The 12,518-nt window shown below is 33.6% G+C and overlaps 1 protein-coding gene across 8 annotated transcripts in view; it reads left to right on the plus strand.

The window, feature by feature from the left end:
* LOC111041078 (homeotic protein antennapedia-like) overlaps positions 1 to 12,518 on the plus strand; it is a 166,472-nt gene that overhangs the window by 117,343 nt on the left and 36,611 nt on the right. The window contains exon 1 of one of the 8 annotated variants that reach the window (XM_022325238.1): positions 2,757 to 2,888. The exons of 6 other annotated variants lie outside the window; for them this stretch is intronic. The gene's annotated coding sequence lies outside the window, so the exon portion shown is untranslated. Of the gene's footprint in view, positions 1 to 2,756; positions 2,889 to 7,614; positions 7,929 to 12,518 lie in introns of those variants that run through there. One more of the 8 variants, XM_022325235.1, reaches the window with a different exon arrangement.

Consider the following 12,518-nt stretch of genomic DNA (forward strand, 5'->3'; position numbering starts at 1 on the left):
AAAACTCGATCGGGCTTGTTTACTGTAGAATGGATATATATGTGTGTGTATATTTTATGTGTTGGTATATTATGTGTGATAACGTTCATGCGACTACGAGTTGATGAAACAAAAAAATATAATTAATAAAGTGCCTTTTTTTTCTCTTCCCTCTCCCACACACCAATTAATTGATAAATAGAAGCGGCGGTGTACAATATATAGCAATATTATAGTAATTATATAATCATATACATATATGTACCTACTGTACTTGTTTAGTGTCGTTCTTTTCGAACGTGATAAAATGAAATATTATACCTATAATATATTTATAAATTCATATTAGTTATAATTTTTAATATTATGTATAAAAGTACCTAAAACTTATAATTACTATATACAATGATTTTATTAACGCAAGACAATGGTTGTTTGAAAACTTTTTTTTTTTTAAGATTCATCTTCGTAATCATTTTTTAAGTTTTTAAAATGACAACATACATTTTTAATTTCGTGTGCCAGAGAATATTATTTTTAGATTATTCCATTTGAAATGTTGAATTAGTGGACAATTCGATTAATTTTAATGTAGGTATTTAAAGTAATGATAAGTGCAAAAGGGTATACTTAACCACCCTCTTCATCTAAACATTAAATAATTATAAGCTTTAAATAATTATCTGATAATTCGGAATAAGAGTTCGATACATATATAGAATAACTCCGAAAATATTCTACATAGGACTGTGAAATTATAAACATAATATGTTGAAATTCAAAAAGGTAAACATTTAAAAAAAAAATTATGTATGATACAAAATAGTAAAAAATATAATTTTTGTCGAAAATGTTATTAAACAATTATAATACTTTATTCTCTGATTATATTTTGTACCATCATTTTTGCGTCAAATGGTGTGTTGTGAAAAATACCACTGGTTCACACTGTTTACAGTATAATAATCATATTATAAGCTCAACCGAACGATATTGCATATTTGGATTTTATAATTCTAATAAATTAAAATAATACAGGTAGTTTCTAATTTCCTATAAACAGGACATAGGTACAACAAAAATCGAATATATGATAGCCGATAGGGATACAATGTGTGAAGTTTAACCGCTTTGTCGGAATAGACACTGCAATAATTATATATTTAGTTGAATTTAAGATTATTTCTATAGTCATAAATTAAATACATTTTATTACTACTATTTAACCATACATATAATATAAAAAATGAGTTATTTGAATTCTAAAATTGAAATCTCAAATCAAACCTAATAATCATTATATATGTTTAGTATAAAAGTGTTTCTATTATTTTTTCTGAGTGTGTATAATTTTATTTTCTCAGATGACATCAGGTTCAGCACAAAATGTGTTTTGCAATGATGTAATCATACATTTTTTGTTATGCTTATACTTATTATTAGTACATATTTGCATAAGTATTTGTGAGTATATTATCATGTTTAATTAATAATTATTTGTGTAATCACTATCAAAATTATAAACATATTTGAAAGTTTATAATTAATTTTGTTTTAAAATCGGTATAACATTATCCTGAAAATCTTAGTTCATTTCAAAACTAAAAAAACTTTTTCTCTCTTTCCATTCGAAATTAACACACCATCTACGCTAAAATAACAAAGAAGAAACTTGTGTATTTTAGAAACGAGTTTAACTTTCAATCTGTAACAGTTATAAAAATACATTTAAATGTCATCTACCTATAGTTCATCTCTGTGATTCTGTGACATAAATACTAATCAGTACACTAAGGGCATAGTAAATCATTTAATTATAATGTACTCATTATTCATATGCAAGAAGAGCGACAGTGCGTGCAAGACTGCGGAGTTTAGGACACGAACTTGTATAATAATATAGTAAGTGTAATTTTCGTCTTTCGGTTGAAAAAAATGAATAGGTTTGTCTCTGCAGTAGTGGCATCACTTGTATACCCGCCATCTTGTCGATTGTATAGTTGGTTAATTTCTCACGTGTCCCGGGGCTCCCTTATATATATATTGTATACATGCACTGTAAATATTCCTACGTGCACAGCACACGCGTTAGATATCGTTTTGACGTTGACTAAGCTGAAAAACGACGCTCACACATATATTTTCGGGATACTTCACCCCGCGGGGTGCAAATGCATATTCTATATATACATACACACACGGCTAAAAGTATTTAGACGTTACGATACCAGAACACACCGTCGGGGAAAAAATGTCCAAAAAACAAAGAGAGAAAAACGTAAAAAAAAAATGCACGTCTCCCAGGTTGCCGCGGGTTAGACTCGGTGCGCACCTATACACGTCCCCTCTCCTCGGCTCGGGCGGCGATGATGAATGAACCCAATAACAATAATAATCTTCGAATATATTAGGCATGTACAATACCTGGTGTATACCTCTGTTTATATACCAGCTATATGTTATGTACGTGAGTCCGCGTATACCCTGCGGCGGCCGGCGGTGCATTGTGTCGTCGTCAAGGCCCGACCCCCGTGCGTGGGTGGACGCGACACCTGGCAGACGCGATCCGAAGACGTCGCTGCGCGGTCTATCCTCCTCTTCTCGTCGTCGTCGTCGTCGTCGTTGTTATTCTTCTCCTTTTCGTCCGGTCGCCCGTTCATTCTTCTCCGCCGTTCAATAGCCATGAAATGAACATTGATTGGCAGGTCCCGTGTATGGGGGCGCGGGGCGGTGTGACCGCGGTTGTCGTCGTCGTCTTCTGCTGTCTCCGTCACCGCCGCGTCACAACACCGGTGACCGTCGTTCGCGGTGTTGGTAGTATTATGTCTCCGCGGAATTTCCCGTCGTCGTCGCCCGCGTGTCGTCTATCTGCCGCCGCCGCAGGAGTCTTCGTTTGTTTACGTCGCGGGGTAAGTCGCACTTAATTTTCCGAATATACCTCAATAAGTGTATACGTTTAAGGTCCACGCGAGTGGGTGTATAATAGTAGTAATATTTTCGAAAAATGCAACGGTTCACAGATCATAATTGGCTATACGGGGCAGAAGTTTTCCGACATTTTGGGTAGAAACCAATATTATTATGAGCCGTGGAAATTCATATCTTCTCGTTTTTATGGAAATACAGCCATCTAAATTTAATACAGCGTATTTTATTTCATCCGATTTAAAACAATTATGTACAGCTGTTTGTATTTTTTAACAAACTAATGGTATACATATTATGTACTATAAACTCGAAGTTTATTGGAAAGACGGAAAATGCTGTTTACCCATAAATTATTAATTATTAACATTATTATTACCGATCTAAAATTATTTTAAAACAATTAAAAAAATAATTCCCACAATATTGTCGATATTACAGATAAGTACGGTGCAACAAAAGTGTGTTTTTAGGAAAGTATTTATGTTATTGCTATGGTTTTAATAAAGACAATAGTTAACTTTGTCAAATGCGTAAGTAAAAACAAAATCAGTTATTCGCGAGCATTATAGAATATTTAAACATTTGTTGACGTCTATTATAGTATGATATGGTACTATGCCATAATTCCTCTGCCACTCGCAGTGAATAGAAGGCATACTCATAATTTTATAATATAATAGTTTAAATTCACCTGATGTAGATTTCATCATTATGATGTATGTATAATATATATGCTTCTCGCGTTCAATAGAAGTAAACATTTTATTTTAGAATATACCTAAATAATAAAAGTTAACTTTTTTAATCGGACGCATATGTTATTGTAATATTGTAATTATTAATTTACTTCAAAAACACATAGGCTTATAAATTCGTTAATCAGAAAGTATCAATTAATGCCGATAACTATATACAATCACAACTTTTAAAAATCGGTTAATTATTACTGATATGCAGGCTGAATAATTGTTTGACTTAGAATATTATTGTGCTTACCTACGGTTGAAATGTATGTTCATTCTTCCCCCAAAAATAAACTTCTGGTGAATCTTTTAAATCGCTTTTAGCGTTTATAACCGTTGCGAGCGTTTTAAAATATGAATAAGCATGTGCAGATTTTGAAAATATACGAGATATAGCAATATGTATAATATATATATATATATATATGAATAGATAGGTAACTAGCGTACCGTTTATCTTTGTGCAATTGGAAATCGTGTGTGCTTGATAATAATAATAATGCGCCCTGTTAAACGAGTCGTATAAAAGCACGTCCGGTCCGATCGAGCCGTTGTAGCGGTGTGTGTGCGCGTATAGCGATTCGAATAAGGAAGTGTCCCGTTCATAAATAATTAATCGAATTAACGCGCCACACGAACGTGTTATGTTATATTATATATATACATATGCATGTATACACATAAAGTGTATCTGAATGAAATGTATTTAATTGCTGCAAGTTCTCACAGTTGGACGAAAAATAAAAAATTGTGCGACGCCCGTCCGCCACCTTTTGTATAATATAATATATATTATTGTAGGTATTAGATAAAAATTAGTTAGCTATTGAAAACGTGTAGGTATGGTAATAATATAATATGTGTCACGGCGACGATGGCGTGTATAAAATCGAAAGGTGTTTTTCGAGTAGAATAAAAATATTAGTATTATGAATGTCGTGTGCGTATAACAGGGGACATATTTGTTAAAGGGTGTCCCTAGAAATCTTCATGTGGCTTGGCATAAGGACGACGACGATGTGATTAATGATTATCCCCCCCTCAATTAGGTGGAACGGAGAAAGTATTAAAATGCGTTTACTATTAATGTAGTACCTACAAAATACAAATATGCATCGGTGACCTTTCGGATCCATTTCTAAAAATCGTTGTTGTGTATTACTGTTTCAGAAATAATGAAATTTAATTTTTAAAACAAAAACTATTCCCTAAAATTATCGGGAAGGTTTTTAAGTATAAAACACTTTAAGAATATCGTAGCTTAATATGCGCATATACAAATAAAAACTTACATAAAACACTAAAAGTTCCATAACTACAAAGAAATGTAATTTATATATAACAAAACAAATGCACTCTAAATTTGTTTGTAAGTGATATAGTTATTTATTAGAAAGTTTTTGGCTCAAGAGTTACCGACTAAATCACGAAACCATTATATTTTCCTATCTAAAAACGGATGGTATAAAGTTTCTTTCACTGATTGTTCCCCACTATTCGAGAAGTTTTAAATCCATCAAGCTTTGGATGATTTTTAAAATTTTCATATTGGTAATTTATAATTTTATTTTTATACCCGTTGAATATCATTACAACAGTGGGTCAAAACAATACTAGATATATTTTAAAACCGCGTGCAATAATCGAATACTTTACAATTCCTGAACGCTATGATCTGTGCGTATATAGTTATATTTTTATTTCTATTTACAATTATCCCGATCATCTGAGCAACTGTAATATGTACAATTAAGTATGCGACCAGCGGCCTCAATTTAATCGCGCCAAAGGAATTTTTTCTGAGCAGTAATAATATTGTGTGTGGAAATAAAAAACAACAATAATAAAACCATAATATTCTTATCGACATAGCGTATATCGTGTGACCGTGCAAGACGAATGTTCAGCGTACCTGCCTATATATAATAACAATATTATATATCTACACATTAATATAATATTATTGCCCGTTGTATATGGTGTTTAGCCATATATATAGGTATCTCTATGTCACGGGACTGAAAACCGAGTTTTCCTCGCATTTCACTGAGGGTATTATAATAATACATACCTAATACGATAATGTTTCAAGATCGATTTCACTGAACATTTTTGACGGATCGACGTTTTTCGCGTTAATACCGAAACGTATAAAATTCTACTCAGTACTCTTTCTAGTCCCTATACCATAAATGATTGATAGTAATCAAGGCAACCCGTAGCACGCTTTATTTGATATCATTTAGTACAATTTATTTTACAACGTATACTCGTGGAAACGAGAACATAATAAATACTTTTCGGCGTTCAGCAGAGTTGGGTGTGGACGGGAAATCGCCCGAGCGTGAGTGTATACGATATATATATATATAATATATATTATACATATATATGAACGTCCAAAATCAGTGCCAAGTATGTTTGGCGGCAAAATATAGAAATAAAACCAGACTTGACAATTTGGCCGAGAAAAACGTCTCATACAATAAAAAAAACCACCATACCACGGCTGCGCAAAAAAATTGTTTTTATTTTCCGTGAGTTCATCCATCGCATAAGACTGGTATACACGCCATCGCCACCGATATGTGTCGCTGAAGGAGTGTTGTTTAATACTTTATGGAATATAAAAAAAAAAATTTTATATTTATATATATTATAACGTGTGATGTATATATAGTGTAATATAATGAGCAAACGCTTTTGATTCATAATTGGATTTTTTTTTGCCAAAACTATTACACGGGTGCTTATTAAAACTGCAGTCGGAGTTAATAATGCCAAATTTTTATTTTTATAAATTTATTTATACACGTACCTATAATATGTAAACTTTTTGACAACAGGATAGTGAAAGCTCGCATATCGAAGAAGTCGTTCACCCACTCGTTGTCACATTTGTTGAGATTAATACAATTTGAATTTTAACCTACCTACTTTTAGGTTGGAAAACGCATTACACCAATGTACTTTTATGTATAATGTACTTGTATAGTTGTAATATCGTTTGAAGCTTATAGCACACGCCTTATACTCTAACTAGGAGTATAAACGTAGAGCCCGAATCGGTGAAAAAAAATTTATTTGACCTTAAAATATGATTAATACAAATAAATAAATCGTCTTATATAAGTGAAGTATTATGATATAATAACTCTTTATATGATTCAAAAAATATCATACGATATTATCATAAATGAATACTAAAATAATGTAAATATTTGTATAGATTTATAATAATTACTTGTATGTTATTCTCATAATACCTAAATACATCAACGTTGAACGGACGGAGAAATCTATATAATAATAAGGGTCCGCAGCTTATTATATTCGTATTTTGTATAGGGATATATTAATATAGGAGAGAACTATTTTTTCCTACCGTTATCGTATACATGTTTAATAATAAGGGAGGATCAAATCTGGTAATATATGTATATACACACCTATAATACTTCCTCTACAAAAAAAAAAAAAAATACAATGCAATACAAAAACTAAAAACCAAAAATACATTTGCCTTCGTTGTGCCTACACATTATACCTATATCATAGTCTCGGTGTCCTAAACGGGAACCCGGTCTGCGAATGGCGGTGGTTGAGAGTCGTCTCGTCGTCGCGAGCAAACAAGGGTGAGCGTGTGCTCGAGTATAATACGATTCGTATAACGTTATAGACCAACTACCACCACCACCACCACCACCACCACCACCACCAAAAGCGTATGCTCCACTAGGATTTGTCCTACACGCACACACATGCACACACATACACATACAAGCACACATGATATACGTATGAGTGAATACGGTAGCGAGCGATCGGTGGTGACGATGTCGACGTCTGCAGCGGCTGTCACGGCGGCGGCGGCAGGCGATCGTCGTCGGTGTGGGCAATGTTGGTCGCGGGGCGGAACGGAATAAAAAAAATACGCGAGCGCTCGCGCGCGCACCACACGTACGCGCGCACGACCGGCGTTTCAATACGCGTCCGATGTACGACGGTGACGGTGCGCTCGACGTCGACGTTTCATCGCATTACGATAATATCATACGAGAGTTCGCAGTGTCGTCGTTATTTAAATCAATTTTCAATTCGATTCGATTGCGCAAGAGAGTCCGGAAGTGCTCTACAGTTTTCAGTTTTAGTTATCCGCACCCGCCGCCGCCGCCGCCGCCTGCAACCGGTTGTGTCCGTGGATGATATGATATTATTATTATTGCATGATCGCAACATCGCGTCCGTCGAGTGTACGCTTCCGGGGGCGCACGACAGGTAAATTCGTTTTCGCCTTTTACAGTGTAATATAAATTATTATTATTATGTTTAATAATTAATGAACCATATAGATAACGACCTTGTCAACCCCATCCGGATATCGAGACAGTTCATAATAATAATAATAGGTTCTAATGGATGTTATGGACTTATGTGTATATATTATATAGGCATAATAATAATAATACTAATATGTGTATCGTGCATAATAATTATAACATCATTATACAATATACGCTCGCTCGGCGAGGGACGATTGGCCACGGTGAGAACGTCGTTGTCGCGCGAAGGGTTTTCGTTATTAGTATACATATATTATGTACCTACCTATATTTTCTCGTCTGATAGCTCAATCGTGTCCGAGAACCGGTTTTTTGTTTTCAGGTCCGTTTCAACTGTACATAATATAATTATTGTTACAATACATTTGTCCCATAAACGCGCGCAACGATAACGAATTATTATTTTAAAAAATACGCCTACAAAAATACATGTTTTCTATTTAATCCAGGACGTTTGTATTGTCATAAGTTGTTACCTTTATTATTTACTGGTAGTAATTATTGTATTATGCATTCAAGTACATTTATTTTTCGTTAGTTTCATATAGGCTCACGTTTGTTATAATATTTCGAACGATCGTCATGACGTACTTGCAGTACAGCGTACAGCCGCATTATTTAATGATAAATATATTACTCACAAATGCGATACGAATCGCTGTACCTACACATTTTCTGCGCATAAATACCATAAATATAGGCGTCATGTAATCGTAGTATTTGTTATCGCCGTGAATTAATAAAACACATAGATCATGTCTGGAAAGCGTATTAAAATATGTGTTTTAAACAAACATAAAAGTATAAAATAATAAAGTTTCGTTTCGTTCCGTGCGGATTTTGACGCACAACGCGTTTAAACACTGATAAATAATATATTATATAGTCCAATTCAATTTCACTTAACTTATATGCGGTGAATTACAATAGAGTAAAGATGATGTTACTGAAGTGTTGGGCGTGTTGGGTACCTATAGGTACATGTTTATGGTATGGACACTTGCGTGTAATTGTTCCGCTATATAAAATTACGTTAATTAATAGAGTTAAATGTTTCTATAGTTTAACATTAATTAAAAAAAAAAATGCGACCTATATATTATACCAACACGGTCTATCTGATGCTATTTTTTTTATATAAAGTTCATTGCTTGGAACAGTGTAATATTGAGGAGTTTGAAAGAAAATTTAATTTGGAAATTCTCTACGGGTTAAATCGGTTATATATCAAGATCATAGGTCATACGCCACTACATTTGACCCGAATCAATCATGATATATTTTACTATGAGAAATATTTTAATTAGAATATATGTACTTAAATAATAAATATTTTTCGGTTCGTTAAAATCAATACAGAATAATTAATCATTGAAAATATTTTTAAAATGGACTTATCATAAAAAAACACCTCTGCGGATGTTGAAAAATTATTTGTATTTGGATATTTTCAATCGAAGGTGTTTTATTTTTTAATAAAAATTGATAATATAAGTAATTATTTTTGTTATCTTTATAGATACTGGTTGGAGTCCATGAGAATTCGTAAATATTGACACCATAGGTACAATATAATGGTGATGTACGTAATATGCAATATAAATAATGAACCTAGGTAATTTATTCATTAAATTAGTATATATTTTCTATTAAAAATCTTATTTACCGTACATTCTACAGCGAGTCTCGTAAATAAACATTCATTCGTTTTCGCCCGAATATCAAGTGCCGTGCAGCATATAGTTATTCTTTTAAGACTTAGCGTTAGTTGTATACGTGAGTCTTTGAAAGTATGTCGGTATGTGCATTCAACAATTATTCGTATAAACTTTCATTAATTGTGTTGAAATTCTTTTCATCTGCAGTACATAATGATATGATTCAATATTATATATTCTTGTGTAGGTATTTCTTTTGATAACGCACGCATAAATATAAAATATATAAAATATATAAAATACTACCTACCTGCTGGATTCAGAAGTAATTGATAACTAATTAAGTAAACAATGCCGGTTTGTACAAACATGCAGAATATAATAGGTATGATGTGCAAAATAAATTTGTCCATTATTACTATACGGTAATTATTAAAAACACTACCTACTTGTTTAAGCTGGTATGTCATGTTTAGAGCGAATATATTTCATGAAAAAATTTTCACTTGAAATAATAATAATAATAATAAAGTACCGTGTACCGGCATGACTACTTATGTACCTATATAATAACCTCATCCAAATAATTTGCATTTGTTGCAATACAAAACGGTCCATTAATATAAGACTGCGATTATGTGTAGGTACGCGTTTAGTGTCGGTACAATTTTTTCAAAGTTATACGTTATATATGCGTGTAGGTTAGTATAAGCACTTTAACCGACAGTAATATTACATAGGTACCTTCCATAATAATATGTGTACCGATCTGTTGGAACACCGACTTTAGTGCGTAATATGTATAAGTATGCTTCTACTATATTATAATAAAGCTGCTATACTGCTAGTGTCTCGTTATAGTCGTTATGCAACAATGCGCTGTCGTCATAAGAATAATAAATTTACGCCGTTGCCCTTGAAGCGTCAATAAAAATATCATACACATCTAGTTTTTGAGACACACACGACGCGAGTGTACCTACACACATACTCTAGTTAACTAGGTGTATAAGGTATACACTCAATCACGACGCTAAAACTGCAGCGTAAATAATAATATAATAATGTAATTTTATCATGTATTGTATATACTCTGAAAGCAAGGGTACCCTAGACAATAATAAAGTATGCAAGCACAATTTATATATGCTTTGAATCCATATACTTGATTCATATTTAATATCATACTTTTGTTTAATTCTTATCGGATATCACTTTAAAGAAATATACCAATGCCTAGAAGGCAACGTTTTTTTTACATACTCCATACGCATAAAATGGAAGATCTCTACACGAATACCTACTCCCGTTAAGTAGGCATCCATCAAATATAAACGACGTGACTGCAGCCGTGTACGACATATGCATCGAAGTTTACTTAATAATATATGATAATTATTATTATATTGTACAATAATTTTATGTGGAGCACGTTGAAAACGAATGTAAACAAAAAAAAAAAAAAAATAATAATAATAATAATACAATAAAAACGAAAACCCCTGTTGGTGCACCTCCGCAAAAGACGCTCAGCGCCCGTTATAATTTCCGCGATGCTTAACGACCCGAGGCCTCCCCGATCAGACAATTAATTTCGACTAAAACGAGATTCGGTTCGCGGAGTCTGCGGTGAGCGTGTACATTATTGTTTTTCTTTTCTTTTCTTTTCCTCCCCGCGCAGAATGTTTTGCGCGGTAAACTATATCGCGTCGCGCCGTATACGAAAACAATATAAATAATAAACGCGGTGGTGTGTATATACACGTTTATATACATACATATATATATATATATGTACACCACGTCGGGCTAAATCACGTCGGGACTTAAAACTCTACCCGTGGGTAGTTGGTGTGGTGTGGTGCGGTGTAATACTGGACACGGGGTGGGGCGCCCTTACGTCGCCGCCGCCGCCACTGCGGTGATAGGTGCGTTATTAACGAGCTTTCGGCGCGACGGGGGTCCCCCACCCGCACCCCACGCCCATCGGGTTTTAAGTCTGCAGAACAAAAGGACTTTAGGTGTGTGTGTGTGTATACGTGTACACACTGCAACTTAGATGTATATATATATACAGTATACACAGGGCGAGTCACGCGTGGGCGTGCGCTTTAATATATATACCGTGTCACCGTCGTCGTCTCTGAAATTCGCATATTATTTATATTATTAAATATACACACATCGCATGTATAGAGGGGACTGTACCTCAGCATTATAAGCACCGTACTTTAGTATACGTATAAAAAAATATATATATTTTTTATTACGATCGGTGTGTATACTGCAGTGTTATGTTATAGTCGTTGGGGTCGGAAAATCTCAATCGTTTGATATGCTCGCATATTATAATATATTTATATACGATATCGTGTATTTAATTTATAATACTCTGTCGATTTTTGAGAGGGCACATAATATATGTACTTGCGACCATTTAATTATAAGATCGACGTCCGCCCTCGACCTTGGTGTCTTTTAATAATCTAATAAAATATACAAGCTATTGTGTTTGTATTAAATGCTAACCATCCCCGCTTGCGTATAAATTACAAGTGCAACCCGTGGCCCATTAAGTTTATATTCCAGCTGTAGTCGAATATTGTAATAATATGTATAAAAGTTCGTTTTTGTGATTGTATGTAGATTGTAGGTACCTTTATTCAATATCACACTGCACCCTCTCGTTGATTCGTATCCTACTGTTTTTTAATACCTACAGCATGCAGGCTCGCTGAATTCTTTCCGAAAATTTAGCTTTTAAAAAATATAAAATATTATAATTAGGACAATATATTATGCTGCTTCGCATGTATTGTGAATTCGAAAAAAAAGGCGCTAACGAGATTAACGTCAACGTGTCCGAC

This window comes from Myzus persicae, unplaced genomic scaffold (assembly GCF_001856785.1).
Source record: "Myzus persicae strain clone G006 unplaced genomic scaffold, MPER_G0061.0, whole genome shotgun sequence".
Lineage (NCBI taxonomy): Eukaryota > Metazoa > Arthropoda > Insecta > Hemiptera > Aphididae > Myzus > Myzus persicae.